Source organism: Microtus ochrogaster, chromosome 21 (genome assembly GCF_000317375.1).
Source record: "Microtus ochrogaster isolate Prairie Vole_2 chromosome 21, MicOch1.0, whole genome shotgun sequence".
Taxonomy (NCBI): domain Eukaryota; kingdom Metazoa; phylum Chordata; class Mammalia; order Rodentia; family Cricetidae; genus Microtus; species Microtus ochrogaster.
In genome coordinates this window covers 10,245,117-10,259,584 of record NC_022022.1, presented here as the reverse complement: position 1 = coordinate 10,259,584, position 14,468 = coordinate 10,245,117, and the positions used below count along the sequence as shown (strand labels likewise).

Genomic DNA, 14,468 nt, shown 5'->3' with positions numbered 1-14,468 from the left:
CTAACTGCCAATCCCGGAATTTGCATTCCCTGGAATTTGGAGCCTTGGATTATGCAAGCTTGATCAATTCACTTTTAACTTCATCTTCGTCAAGTGTCATCACTGGGAAATAGGTCAGGAAGCTGACCTAGACGGGAGGGGGGGAGGAGGGGGGCACTCTATCCACCATTGGCAAGGTCTACTACCACCCCACGTGGTGTAACTATAACAACCGCCACACTCAAGCACAAGTGCTGGACAGTGGGTCTAAGCCTTTGGAACTGCTTTTCATATGATACCATGTGTTACTGATTCCCTAGTCACAGGGTGACCGTACAGCCCAGTTCTCTGCCTGGACACCCTCTCCTCCTCTATCTTCCTAGTGTCTCAGCTCCAACCCATCTCCTTTGTTTGACCCCTTGCACCGCGGGTACCAGAAACACCTCCATCCTTTCTGTGATCTTGGAACAATGGAGCAGAGGCTCTTTCAGGGCCCTCCCTTCCCTCTCTCCTAATCACCCAGAGGTGATATTGTTCCTGTTGGTTCTGATTTGTCCCCACCCATTTCCAGAGACCTCTCTCCAAGGATGTCAGGTGCCCTCCGCCTCCAGATTAGCTCTCTAGCCTTTGGAAGATTCAAGTCCACAGCTCTTTCCATAAGAGAGCTGCCCACAGGCACATAGGTATCTGAGGGGGAAATGGCGGACCAGTCCTTTCCGTTTTAGGACATTGCATCTGAAGGAAAGATGACCCAAGAACTTGCGTTGTAGATTATGGCCACCTCTTCAAACAGCCGGAGTTCACGAATTGCCTCCTTTTCTGACCTACAGTAAGCCACAGCTGTGTCATGCTTATCAATTATTCGCTAACCTCATCTGGCAAATACTTTTTGAGGTCCTACCATGTGATGAACTCTTTGACGAACCCAGCCAATGCCAGCCCTCATTCTCTACTCCTTTGGAAGAAGCAGTAAAAGAAGGAAATAAATCCTAAGAGTACCGTGAAATAAACAAAGCAGACAGCAGATGGGAGTGGCCGGATTTGGTGGGGTGGAGACTCAGATTAGAGTGGTTAGCAGGTGACATCTAGGCAGACCAGAGTGATGAGCGAAGTTAGCCATACACAGAGATGGGGTGCTATCCTGTTTGTTCTCTAACAAATAAAGCTTCTGGGAAGATCAGAGGGCAGAGCTAGCCACTAGTTAACCACAGAGATCTGGAGGTCTGTGCAGACAGACAGGAAGTGGTATGGCTGGACAGCGAGAGACACATAAGGCAAGAGACAGGAGTTTGGCCCTTTTTTGGCGGAGGAGTTAGCAAGGTGAGAGTTGGCTGTGGCTTACTTCTTTGTCTTTCTGATCTTTCAGCATTTACTCCAATATCTGGTTTTGGGTTTTTATTATTAAGACTAATTAGAACTCGTACAACACAGACAAGTGGGTATGAATGACCCAACCTGGAGATACAGCACCTGCCAGGATCCTGAGATGGCTGTGCACGGTACATTAGGTCATAGCATGATCATTGTGGCGTGGCACGTAAAGGCAAGAGAGGCAGGAGCTGCTGGGGGTAGTCAGTCCGGCTCATTTAAGATACCATTCTTCCCACAAGCATCACAGGCATTTGGAGCCAGACCCTTCTTTATTTTGGGGGACTGTCCTGTGCACTGGTCCCATGAGTATTTAGCTCTGCCTCTGGTCTTTACCCACTGGATGCAGTATTTTCTCTATTTTGTGAAAACCCAGACTGTTTCCAAGTATTCTCAAATGTCCCCACAGGAGGAAAATGAGCTCTGGAGAAGGAGCGCTGTGATAAGTTCTGGCGAAGATGACAAGGTCACGTAGCCCAGGTACAAGGTTGACCTTGAACCCCCGACTCTCCTGCCTCCACCTCACCTCCCAAATTCGGGAATTGCAGGTGTGCACCAAGCGTGCGGATTTTAGTCTGTGTATACGGAAAGCAATTGGAGGCTGAAAAAAGACCGCGGCAGGATTTCCACCTGCAAGGCGCAGCACTGGCTGTTTCTGAGTAAAAATGCTGTATTCAGGGGAGCAAGAGCAACAGGGGAGCTACTGGGGCTGAGCGGCTAAATTGGCAGCAGCAGTGGCAGGAAGTGGCTGGACCGTGAGGGTGACCCAGCGAGACTAGGATAGGAACAGCAGCGAAGAACAAAATAGACTTGGGGACAATTTCTACATTATTCTGTGGGAAGAGAATAAGATTAGGGAAGTGGTTTGGGAGGAGTCAAAAATGTTAAGTTTGGGATGTCCATTGGCTAGCCAGCTGGTTGTGCCTGTAGAGTAGAGGAGCCTAGGGCCCAGGGGAGAGGTCCAGAGCGGAAACAGACATCCAGGATCTTAGGTCGTGTTTAATGATGGGCAGGAATGACATCATCCTGGAAGAGAATGATCTGGAAAATAAAGAGGATTTTGAAGCAAGCTCCAGGGACTTACATTTAGAGGTCAGGAAGAGACAGAGAAGGCAGAAAGGAGACACAGGCGGAGACCCATGAAGGATGAGGAACAACAGTGTCTCCAGGCCATCCTGGCACCATGGTCACATCTGCCTCGAGATGTCCTCAGCCAGGCTACCAGGTCCTCAGGGAATTCCTCAGACTCATCTTTGTTCTGCATCCGTGTGACACCACTGGAGGCACAGGACCCTTGCTGCGGGACAGCAGGTGACTGACAGCTGTCTCTCTTGACCCTTACATGAAGGAGGGTGTGCTAGTAGCCTCACTGATATGTGGGAACACCGACGAGCAGGCAGCTACAGCCATGTATGTCCATCATGGGCATTTCAAGCCCCACCCCTGGAACTAGAACCTGGAAACTCTGGTTTCTTCTTTTGGCCTTTTCCTCGGGACTCTTGAACTGTCTCCCAGGGCCTGCTTAATTCCCAGCGCAACCATTGCCAGAACACCTCACTACTTCCCAGGACCTGCTCCTGCTGTTGAGATGGACAGTGGCTCATGTGGGGTTAGTGACACCCAACCACGAACGGAGTCAGTTGTCCCCTGGAGTCCCACTTGCCCCATCCAGGCCTTCACCTCTGGCCTCTGTGGCTGTAGCTTGGGTGATTTGTAAATCCATAGCGTGAAGCCCTGGGACTGCTAGTGAACGCTATCTTCATCCCGTGGATTAAGAAACAGGCTCAGAGAGTTCGGAGGTTTGCCCAGTTTAGATGGTATATGATAAGAACAGATTGTTTACAAAAAACGAATGTGCGTTAACCTCTAATCTCTTAAATGTGTCACCAAACTCAAATTATATTGGAAATTTTCTTCCTCATGCAAAATCTTTCCAAACTCATAAAGAAGATGCTGCGGGCAGGCTTGCTGACTTTCCCCTAGCACCCATGATGCAGGTCAAAACTCTACCATTGTATGTAATTCCACAATTGGAAATCATCAACAGAGTTGGAAGGACCAGTAAGTGAGCATTCTGTATACCGTGGTGACTTAAAATTACTTTTTCCCCCATAACAGAGACACTAGATAAAGAAATTTTTGAGACATATTTGCTTCTTTGTAGGACCCATGCTTCCTGACACATCTTGCTCTTTTTTGGAAAAATTCAAAATCAAGGACATTAAAAAAAAAGTGAAAATGAAAAGAAAATAACTCACTCCTAGCATATTTTTCTTTCATTTCCAAGATCCAGGGATGCTGACGCATGGGCATAAAATCCAGAGTTGGGCTTTGGCATCTGACGTCTTCAAAGGGGCCATGGAAAGCGTTGCCAAGTGTTTGCACTTTTGCTGTGGACGGCTCAGAAACAACACCCTTGAATCCAGATCAAAAAGAAAGGTAATTTGTTTCATTCTCGGCCGCATACCATTTCTGGGACAAGTGATTCCATTTGTCCTGGCGAGTTTTAGACACTTTCTCTTTCCTCCTTGTGGCTCAGAAGTCAGCTGGCATTTGCTTCCCCTTGTGAAGCAGCAAAGAGTTGAAACTCTTCTCTGCAGCCTGCCCGACTCCACTCCAACTCCCGGAAGCTCGGCTCCGTATTATCCACCTGCTGGGGGTGGGCCTGGGTCTGATGGGACAAGTGTCTGTATTTCTCTCAGACTCTCATTTAAAATGTACCTGCTAGAGTCATTAGTTCTGCAGGGACTGATGGGTAGAAAGGAGTTGGGTACCCTGATGGAACCCCAAATTACCCTGAGGACCAGATCAGTTTCCTTCCTGCCTGACTGTCCTGCAAACTCAAACTGTTTGGAAGGAGTCGGTGTCTGGTCTGGACAGGAATGCTGCCTTTGAGGAGATGTCACAAATAATTCCCCTTGAGTCTTCGTGGTGAAAACTGCCTAGAGGAAGAGCATTTCACTAGAAGAGCTGGAATGAGCCCCAGGGGAGCAAAGAGAGGGAGCCAAAGGAGGGGAGCAAGGCTTCAACAAACAAAGAGCCAGGCAGTCTGTCACCACTGATCTGCCCTCAGGGCCATAGCTACCAGGCTCTCAAGGAAATTGGGATAGTCACCTTCCTGGCTCAAGAGTCCAATAACCATGGGGGTCACTTTCTCCAGTGCCCTCCGCTGAGGACCCAAGCAGCCAGGGTCAAGGATCAACTGCTGGTTGTGCTGAGGGCAAAGTTAGGTTTGTCTTACCTGAAGCTGTCACCTCCAGTGTCCACATTGACCTTCCAGCTGCTTTTATTAGGAAAGAAACTTAAACGCTTCGAGAGTCATGAGAAAATCTTCAGCCCTCTGGCCTAGTCAGGGATTTCTTTAGAAATCTGACAACTGCCAAAATTGCAATGGTGTTTCAGCCCTGTTATCTTTTAAATATATGTACTGAAGTGAAGGATGATCTTTGTAAGAAGAGAAGCTCTCTCCAAAGTCACTGCTCCCCCACCAGGACTAGGAAAGGCCATAGCCTCTGACCCTTACCAGTGACCGAGACAGGTGCCTGGCATCTCTCGCATGGTCATTATCACGGTCACATTTAGGGGAACAGCGTCCAAGTAAGATGGCTCTGCACATATGAAATGGGGGAGCGGGGCAGGAAGTGAGGTCATCCTTGCTGTTTCTTTGCTGGGTTTGCAGAGAAAATGCAAACCTCTGGTAGAAAGGCATCGCAGCTCTGATGAAGATGAGGGGGTCACAAGGCAGAAGACCAAGGAAAAGATAGAAGAGTTGATGCAAGAAGATGGAGGGAAGGAGGAGACGAGACAAAGGAGAGGGTGAAGGGGAAAGCAGATGAGAGCGGAGCCACAGAAGCCCCCACCTCGCCAGGGGCAAGCACAGCACCAAGTGCTTCGTTTGCTTTCGTCCTAACCTATGCAGCATCTCTGTGACGGCGCAATCATTCAACATTACAGAAGACACCAGCACTTAGAGAAGCAAGGTTACCCAAGACCACACGATGAGCTCCATTTGAACCCCAAAGCTGTCTGCTTCAGCGCCCCTCTCTTTTCTATAACAGTCTAACACTGTCTTCTGTGCCAATGACTTTCAATGCTTTTCTTTAAAAAAAAAAAAACTATAGCTCATAGTTTGAGTAGAAAACGTTTCCCATTATTAGCCAATGGGAACACTTCCACATGTACAGAAACTGACAACTACAAACAAGATTTCAGCGCTACTCCCAATGTGTATTGCTTTTAAAATCTTTCACCCAAATCTATCTATCCATCCTTCCTCCCTGCCTTCTTCTCTCTCTTTCCCTTTCTTTCCTTCTCCCCCTTTCTTCTCTCCCTATCTCCCTTCACATTACTGAGAATGGTACAATTAAAATCATCCCCAAGTCTCCCAATGGGTCTCACTCTGGATTTTGGAAAGCATTCTCCTTCCTCTAGACAGCTGGTCTGAAGTCTTCCTCGACCTTCTGCTGGTCCCCGTGGGCGTGAGCAGGGTCTTGCACTGAGCACACTCCTAATTGTGTACTCTGATCATCCTTCTGCCAAGGGGGACATCATTGATAAACTATCTCAGAAAATTAGAACTATCTGACAAAGCCACTGCGTTGGCAAAGAGTCAGCCCAGGAAACCATCCAGAGGACACAATTGCTGATCGCAGGCTCCAGCGGGTGATATTTTAGGCGGTTTGATGCATGCTTTTCTACAAAAGAGACCATTTCCTCTGCTTTCAGAAACTAAAGAATTCATCTGCTCCATGAGGCCACGTGTGGTCACCAGCTAATAATACATGCTAAGGGACAAGAAAAGGCCAGGGCTTGTGGGACTCTGGCCTTTCATGGCAAGAGCAGAATCATCTCTCTCCACTCTCAGCATCTGACATTGCGTTGTTTTTAGGGGTGTGCGCCACCCACCCTGCTTTAGTATTTGGGGGTGATTCTATCTGATGCTGAGGGGCAGTGGCTGGGATGGCTAAATCAGATTAAGTCATGGAAAGTGAACTTCAGGTCAGGTGTGGCTGAGCGCGAGTCAAGCCTGATGAGCTGGGGACTGGTGACTTCACTCTAAGAAATGTGCACAGTAATTGAGAAAACATGTTCCTGTGATGTCCTCATGCAAAAATCCAGATTTGTGAATTTTTTTTTATTCCTAAGAATTCCTTGAATATTTTCTGTGCATGTCTGTACAGACTCCTGGGCACAACTTTTAACTTAGTATACTTCACACACACACACACACACACACACACACACACACACACACACATTTTTCTTTTCCTCCGGTGGCTTGGCTTTTAAGGGGTGGGATTCTGATGGGGGTGTTGGACAAGCAGCCACAGGCCCTAGAGAGAAGCAGGAAAGTACCAGAGAGCCTATACCTAGCTCTTGTGCTTTTAAGGATCAGACGAAGTAGGGCAGCCTGGGTCCCGGAAAAGCAACTAGCTGAATGCTGGATTCTGAGAGGGACCCATGGGAGTCAAGCCAGCCCTGCCTTCTTACCACCTCAGCTTCTAATAGCTTCCCCCACACAAGCATCAACAGAAAGAGTTGGTGTCACAGGCTTTGTTGCTAGGGCTTCCCAGCCGGTGTCTGCCTGCTGCAGCTAGTACTCTGCCCCCTTCTCACAGATGAGAGAACCGAGGCTCACTGAGCAGAACTCAGAGAAGTTGGAACAATACAAAGCCCATTCTGATGGATTTTGACTCTTGATTTCCATAAAACCCCATAACCCCCCCTTCCTGAGACTTCCAGGATCTCCTGGCCCTTCACCTCCTCTCCATTTAGAGCTTAGGACCACTCAATTCGTACTCCTTTGGGAGATGGTAACTACTCTGAAAGTGAGAGTTTGGAACAAAAGATTAAGAGCTTTCTTACAGATTTTGTTTGAGCCACCAGGATTTACTTTATCCCCTAGGACTGGAGACTGACCTCTGATCGGCCTTTACAGTTTACTTTGAATAAAGGTTTCACTATGTTGCCCAGGCTGACCTTAAGTTCACTCTGTACCCACAAAGGCCTTGAGTCTTTGGTTCTAGTGGTTCAGAAATGACAGGCCTATGCCAGAAGGCCCAGTGTGGCAGCTTGAAGGACAATGTCCCCATAGGCTCAGAGGTTTGTGTACTTGGTCCCCTGGTGATGATGCTGTTTGGGTCAGTTTAGAAGATTTGGCCTTGCTGGAAGAATATGTCACTAGGGATGGGTTTTAAGGTTTAAGAACCACACGCCAATCCCAGTTTGTTCTCTCTGTTTCCTGCTTGCTGGTGGAGCTGTAAGCTCTCACCTGCAGCTGCCATGCCTGCTGCCTCTATTGCAATAGACTCCCACCCCCTGGAACCATAAACCACACAAACGCTTCTATACGTTATCTTGGATGGTATTGTATCACAGCAACAGAAAGGTAAGGAGCACGGCACTTCATGGGGACATTTTGACAAAATGATACATTCAAACTCAGTTTTGATTATTCAAACAGTTGTAAATTTTGGCTGCACTGGACCTACAATCCTGAAAGATAGTAGGCCTATCCCCTCACAATGGGGCATGCGGCTTTAGTTTTCGGTGGCTCCTAGTCCACTGTGGGCTGGTGTATGACCTGGTGAGCCTCAGGAGCAAGTTTTTACTAGATCAGTGTTACACAATTACGTGTTTGTCACATGTCCCCCACAGTGCCCCACTGAGAGGAGCATCGTCTTTTAAAAGGCCAGATGAAAGAATGAAATCAAATGCTAACCGTGGAGGCAGCAGCTGCCTACATCTGAGAGCTTGCACTCAGATGCCTTATCTTTTCTTATTCTCCTTGTAACTGTGACGAGGTACTTACAATCTTAGATATGCAGAGGGGTTGTTAGGCAGTGAAGGGAACCAAACTACCAGGAAACATGGCGATTCTCAAGAGAGGCCTTATTTCAAGAGAACAGTCTAACGTTTTCTGGCAGTAAAGTCTGAGGAGCGTTTGGCTCCAAAAGAAAATTCCAGACAAATATCTATTGGCCTCTTTTTGCTCAGATACGATGAGGAAGACAGAACTCAGAAGATGAAATGTTTGGCTGGAATCCCATCCAAGTGAGAATGTTAATTACACATGGGTCTTTTCAAACCCAAAGACACAAATGAGTAAATGCCTGGAGGAGAATTCAAGGCCATCAAACAATTTCTTGTCCCCGAACCCAGCAAAGTGTTCTATAGACAGAGACACATGAAGCTCACACGTGATGCTGACCTACTCCAGATGAAGGCACCACAGAGGGAGGTCAGCCCCTACAATCCAGACTCTCTCCTCACCCTCCACGTGGAGAAAGAGCTTTAGCCAGGGAAGCTCCTATTGTGCCAGGCTCTTTGGTGTTCCAGCCACACAAACCAAGGTGGGCATAGCAGCCAGACCACAGTGATGTGGACTTTGTACACAGGAAGGGGAGGAAACTGGTCCTCTGCTCTCCATAGAGGGATGCCTCCTTTTCTGATTAATTAGCTGAGCATCTTTCAGGTAATGAGAAAACAGTATGATGTCTTCCTTCTCTCAGTGTATGTGTGTGTGTGTGTGTATGTGTGTGTGTGTGTGTGTGTGTGTATAATTATTTGTATTTTTTTAAAACTCACAATCGTAATGCAGAGGGAACCTGTCCTCCTTGGCATCTCCCACGTGCCATGGAGGATTTAACTCAAGGTTATTCATAAAGATGAGGCAGTACCTCCGTCTGCTGGCGTCTGAGCCAGGTCGACTCAGATCCAAAAATGGGGTATCATTTCACCAGTCTGAGCAGGGAAAGAGCTGCAAGTCACTTCATGAGTAACGATGCTGAAGCCACAGAGTTGGCTGTAAACCACAGGTCTGATGTGACACTTCCCCCTTCTCTAATATGGGCAGGCTGAGTTCTCGCCTCTTCCAGGAGGGACTGTTGTCTCTGAGCTTTCTTAGGAACAGCATGGAGAGCAACAACCCTCACTACTGAAGGAACAGCCAAAGGAAACAGGAAAACTCAGCCGCGGCCTTGCATGAATGCTCTCTCCCCTTTCGACGACTTAGGGGTGAGCAGAGACTATGTGCCTTCTATAATAGCCTCCAAGATAGCAAAATACCTTGTGGTTACTGGGAAACTATTCCAGTAGCAGTGGGTTGTAACTGCCCAGCATGGGGTAGCTTTGGAGCCAAACCTGGGCTGAGCATTCCAGTCGACTTCATAGCCAGATTCAGCCACTCATCCAGATTCCACCTGCAAAAAGGCACCCGGGCCGTGCCAAAGCTTCTCAGGCTGCTCGCTTTTCACGGAAGTCCTGACTGTCTGACTCTGACTCACACCCCTACCCATAAAAAGACTTGCTGCACGTGCAAAAGGTCTGCCAGACTCTTGGGCAACTCAGGAAGCACTGTAGCTAGTCCTACCTGGCAGATGTCATCATCGGCTTAGCCTCATTTGTCATCCTTTAAATAGCCCATGCCCACCACCCCGTGTGTGTGTGTGTGTGTGTGTGTTCAAGCGTGCGAGCACACACGCACATGCAAACACGTGTGCAATGTTTTCCTCTTCCCTCTTCAGCTTACTTTTTTGAAACAGGGTGTCTCACCGAGCCTGGAGGTCACCCATCTGGCTAGACTAAGTCACGGCAAGTCCCAAGGATGTACTTGGTCCTGCCTCCGTGGCGCTAGAACTCAGGCTCACGTTACCACACTTGGCTTTGAGATGGGCACTGGAGAGTTGACGCTTGGTCCTCATGCTCGCTCAGCAAGCGCTTCATCAACCGGTCCTTCTCTTTTCCATTTGATCTCATTAAGAACCAACTATAAAATCTAAGCACCTCCACATTAATTTACTCTTCTATTTCTACTAAGTTTGGGATAAGTAGGAAAATTGTGTTCCAATACATCCTCCAGAAATGTTCTTTTTATCCATTTGAACTATAAATAAACAAGGGGTTCTACTTTGTTTTTGTCCCCAAGTGAAACCTTGGGGCAGAGGTGAGGATAATGTGAGCTGTCCTATTTGAGGTTGTCACCAGTGCCTCTAGCAGCATCCCTAGCTTATTCTTCAGATGGCAATTCTTTATTCTCCTTGCCCTCACAGCGTGGCAAGTTTTATTCATTGGCCATCAACATGTGCTCATATTGTATTACAAGTTGTCAGGGCAGGTGATCAGCATGTACTCACGTTGAATTACATGTTGTCAGTGAGGGGTTGAGAGTAGAAGGCTTCCTGCTTTAGGAAGGGCACCTCCTACTGCCAAAGTATGACTTCTTTAACAAGGAAAGATTTTCTTCAGTGTTGGGATCTCTCTCTGCCTGTGCTTTCAACAGCATATGCGTGGCAGGGGAGATACCCTGTTCTGATATCCCTATCTTTCCTCCACTCTTTCTGCTTTTCTACTGGGTCATTTGCAGTGAAATCTCAGCCACAGAAAGCAGAGGGTGACACCTGGCAGGATCATAACACTGAGGCTCCGTTTGATGGAGGCATTGTCTGATATGCTGCTACTCAGAGGGTAATGACTGGGGCTGCTGAAGTCCCAATCCTATGACGACATCATAGATGCCGCAACAGAAGGGCGGTTTTTTTTTTTTCCATTCCCAAGGGAATTCTTAACTGTAAGCACCATTTATACATGGAGGCAAACTCAGATGACATTGTGACTTCTGACATTTAGTAGGTAAGGCAGGGACACTGAACTTCCTGTGTGTGTAGAGTGGTCACACTTAACCAAGAATGGCCCTGATGTGTCAATGGCTCCATTGACAAATGGCACCATGCAGTACATCACTCAGATTTCATGAGGTTAATGACTTGCTCACAGTCATAGACCCTTTCTTACAACTGAAAAACTATCATTGGAAGGTTGCTCAAAATACAGGAAAAATTAACCAAGAAACCGATCTCCATTTTTAAATTTGATTCTCCCTACAGTCTAAGGCCAACAGTCTACATAAATTCCTCAAAAAAGCATTATATTGTCCACAGAAGAGTAAAGAAAACACAGTAGCCCCAAGCAACTATGCCCCAAGCCTCTATAGTGAATTCTCATTTTTCCAGTACTGTCTAAACCTTGTGACTGAAGGACTATTCCCTTGGCTGAAAATGGAACATTTCCAAGTTATGCACTCCCTGTTGGAAGGCCAGTGATTCCAAAGCCTCCTTTTCTCTATTTTGAACAATAGTCTTAGAGTTATCTTCATTTCACAGTTTGGTATCAGGAATCATAAGCATAACCATATCCCTACTGTCAAGAAGCAAACATAGCAGGAAATGGTTAGGATGGGTTTGGGTTCCTCTTTATTTATCTGGCTGACGTCACTATGACACAACACAAAGTCCCTCATGGTTAATCTTAGAACTGGCTAAGAGAGAGAGAGAGAGAGAGAGAGAGAGAGAGAGAGAGAGAGAGAGAGAGAACGAGAGAACTAGAGAGAACAGCAGTGTACAAGATATGAAAAGTGCCAGTCAGAGAAAGAAAAGAGACGCTTTCTGGAAACACAGGTCTTATGCTTCTCAGATGACCTGAGACTTTGTGCATATCCTCAGCAAACCTTCTACTTCCTGTCTGTGGATGGCCTGCTCTGTCTACTGAGGTGCCTGGGTGTTCTTATTAGGAGAAGGCAAATGGCCGGGACTCTGGCTCAGTCTCTTACTGCTGTGTGGCGTCTAGGCACAGGTCGGTTACATTCCTAGCAAAGAGGACCAGTAGCTGTATTCTCTGTTTCCCCTGCAGCTCAGAGACCCTGTGTTCCACAAGTGAGCAGCTGTCAGGCTCAGTACTCCTTTAGAAGTGTGTGATTTTCTCATCAGCTGAATCTCAATAACGATGAGAAACTTCCCTGGGGCTCCAGCCCTGCCCTGCCCTGCCCTAGTCTCCTTGCTGGTGTTGGCAGCTGGGGCCCCCTTTCTGGTCTGGGCACAGAGTTCTCCCTGGAGGAGAATGGAGCACGGGGGCCTCATCCCTTCCTCTCACTGCCCTCAGGGCATGGGGGTTGGGAGGTGAATAAGAGGAGAAAGTGAAAGCCCATTCCTTGCTAAAGGTTCAAAGTAAACAATTGAGAGTCACCAGCAGGGGTGACTGTCCTAAACCAATGACTTTCTGATGAGCCTGGGCTGCTTGGGGTGGCTGTCCAGGGATAATGGTGATGTCAGCTGGCTATAAAACCCTCTGAGTCACTCCTATAGCTCTGTCAAATCGTGTGCCCCATGCCCCAGAGTCCCTGACTTCCTATGTGTGTTACCTCTTACCACTTTTTCTTGGAAGCTTCTCTCTCTCTCTCTCTCTCTCTCTCTCTCTCTCTCTCTCTCTCTCTCTCTCCACCTACCTAAAATACTGGGGGAAATGATAGGGAAGGGACAGGAGAATGTATCATTAAACCATCCTCCTTTAACTACCTAGTACAAGGGCCATTCAAGTCTATTGCATGTCAGTACCAGCCGTGCTGGCCTCAACCCCCAGACCATCCTCTCCTATAGATACTTATCTCCTATCAAACCCTGGGAAGACTGTCTATGATGATTAGTACTCAGATGACCAGGCTGACACATGCCTTAATCAACAGACGAAACCCATTGGGCTTAATATGGCCCGTGACTTGGCAGAGAGAAGGTTCATGTGATTGGGGACTGTAACACCGGTTACTTCAGAAGGGTGGCAGGGGCCAACTGTACAGACCTATCTGACTGATATAACACAGTTTCAGGAGTTTGGGACCCTGGGAAGAAGTTGTTGGGGGGGCCCACCGTGGCCCTCCATGCCAGATGAGCTGGCAAGGTTCAGTTGGCCCCTACTACAGGGACAGTGGATTGGCATGGGCAGAGAGAGTATGCCAGGAGGATGGATGCAGAGAAGGCAATACATCAAGTGCCTCCCCCACTCCCCCCAGGTTTTCACTGGTATCCCATGACAGATGGGGCAGAAGCACCCAGGACAGCAGTATCTTGGTTTGCAGCTGAGAACGTGCACTGAGTTTCCCTTAATACCCACAGCACCCAAAAGACTTTGCTGTAATACACTTGAATGCACGAAACACCCATAAATTATCCTTCAAACTGCTACAATTCCCAGCCTGGAACAATTGGAAAAACCAGCCTAGCAAGCAGGCGCTTCTTGAAATCTCTGAAGTAAACCTGACGAAAAAGGTCAAACCAAAAACACCTTCCTTAAGAATCTCAGAAAGTTTTTATGAAAACAAGAACATTGTAATCCAACCGAACTAACTAAACCTCATGTTTATGTTGGCTTCAAGTTGCAACACTCTGACCCCAGAGTCCTCTATCTCCCTCCGCTGCAGCTTCTCTGCTTGAACCCAAGAGCGACCGCTGCCCTTCCCCATGCCCGGTGCCAGCCTCTGCCACACCTGGCAGCAGACAGCTGAGTGTACTGGGTGACCCAAGCAGTGGGGCTACGCCTTGAGATACCCAGCAGGCCCCGCCGAGGGCCCTGGCGCTCAGAACCTCAGCATGTGGAACCCAAGCTCCCTGAATCAACCCCTGGCACCCACAACCTATACTCTGAGCCCTGCGACAAGCATTGAGTCTAGCGAGCCCTGAGCGGCAGGTCCTCTTACCCAGGAGCAGCGTGGCACTCTCGGGACTCTGCGCACTCCCCAGCCGGCGCGCTGTGCACTCGCCCTCCGCTGCGCGGGCTACTGCTCCGCCACCCCAGCGCGCTCGCAGCGCGTGCATCCTTCTCTCCAGGCTCTCTCTTGAGCGCTGTTCCCTTCTAGCCCGAGAGCTTAGGCAAGGCAGTACTATTTCTGCAGGCGCCAGTGTTGACTTTGGCATTTCCAGATATCCTGGGACAGCGAATTTCACGACCAGAAAGACCCTCACTCCCTTCGCCTCCCTTGCTTGCCCATGAACTCGCTTTCCTACATCTACTCCGGGCACTTATTTCAGGGCTGCGTTTCAACCCACAAGACCTCGCCAGACAGAGATCCACGCATACCGCCCCGAGGAGCCCAGCAACCCCAGCCCGCCGCACCGCGCTGCACCCCTGTTGGGTTCGGCTCAGTGCAGCCTGACTCACCGACGCGCTCCCCTCGGGCTCCCGGCGCTCTCTGCTGCGCTGGAGTACAGAACTGCTATAACAGGCTTCTTGAATGTATTTAGCCCCTCCTCCCTGGCTCGAGTCACACCCTCTCCAAATCCTGCCCCCCACCCCAC

The 14,468-nt window shown here is 48.5% G+C and overlaps 1 protein-coding gene across 1 annotated transcript in view; it reads right to left on the bottom strand.

Annotated features, from left to right (window-relative positions):
• The window catches only part of Ngf (nerve growth factor), a 51,932-nt gene extending 37,568 nt beyond the window's left edge, over window positions 1–14,364 (bottom strand). Inside the window, exon 1 of the mRNA XM_026784183.1 lies at window positions 14,332–14,364. The gene's annotated coding sequence lies outside the window, so the exon portion shown is untranslated. The remainder of the gene's footprint in view (window positions 1–14,331) is intronic.
• Window positions 14,365–14,468: the final 104 nt, after the last annotated feature.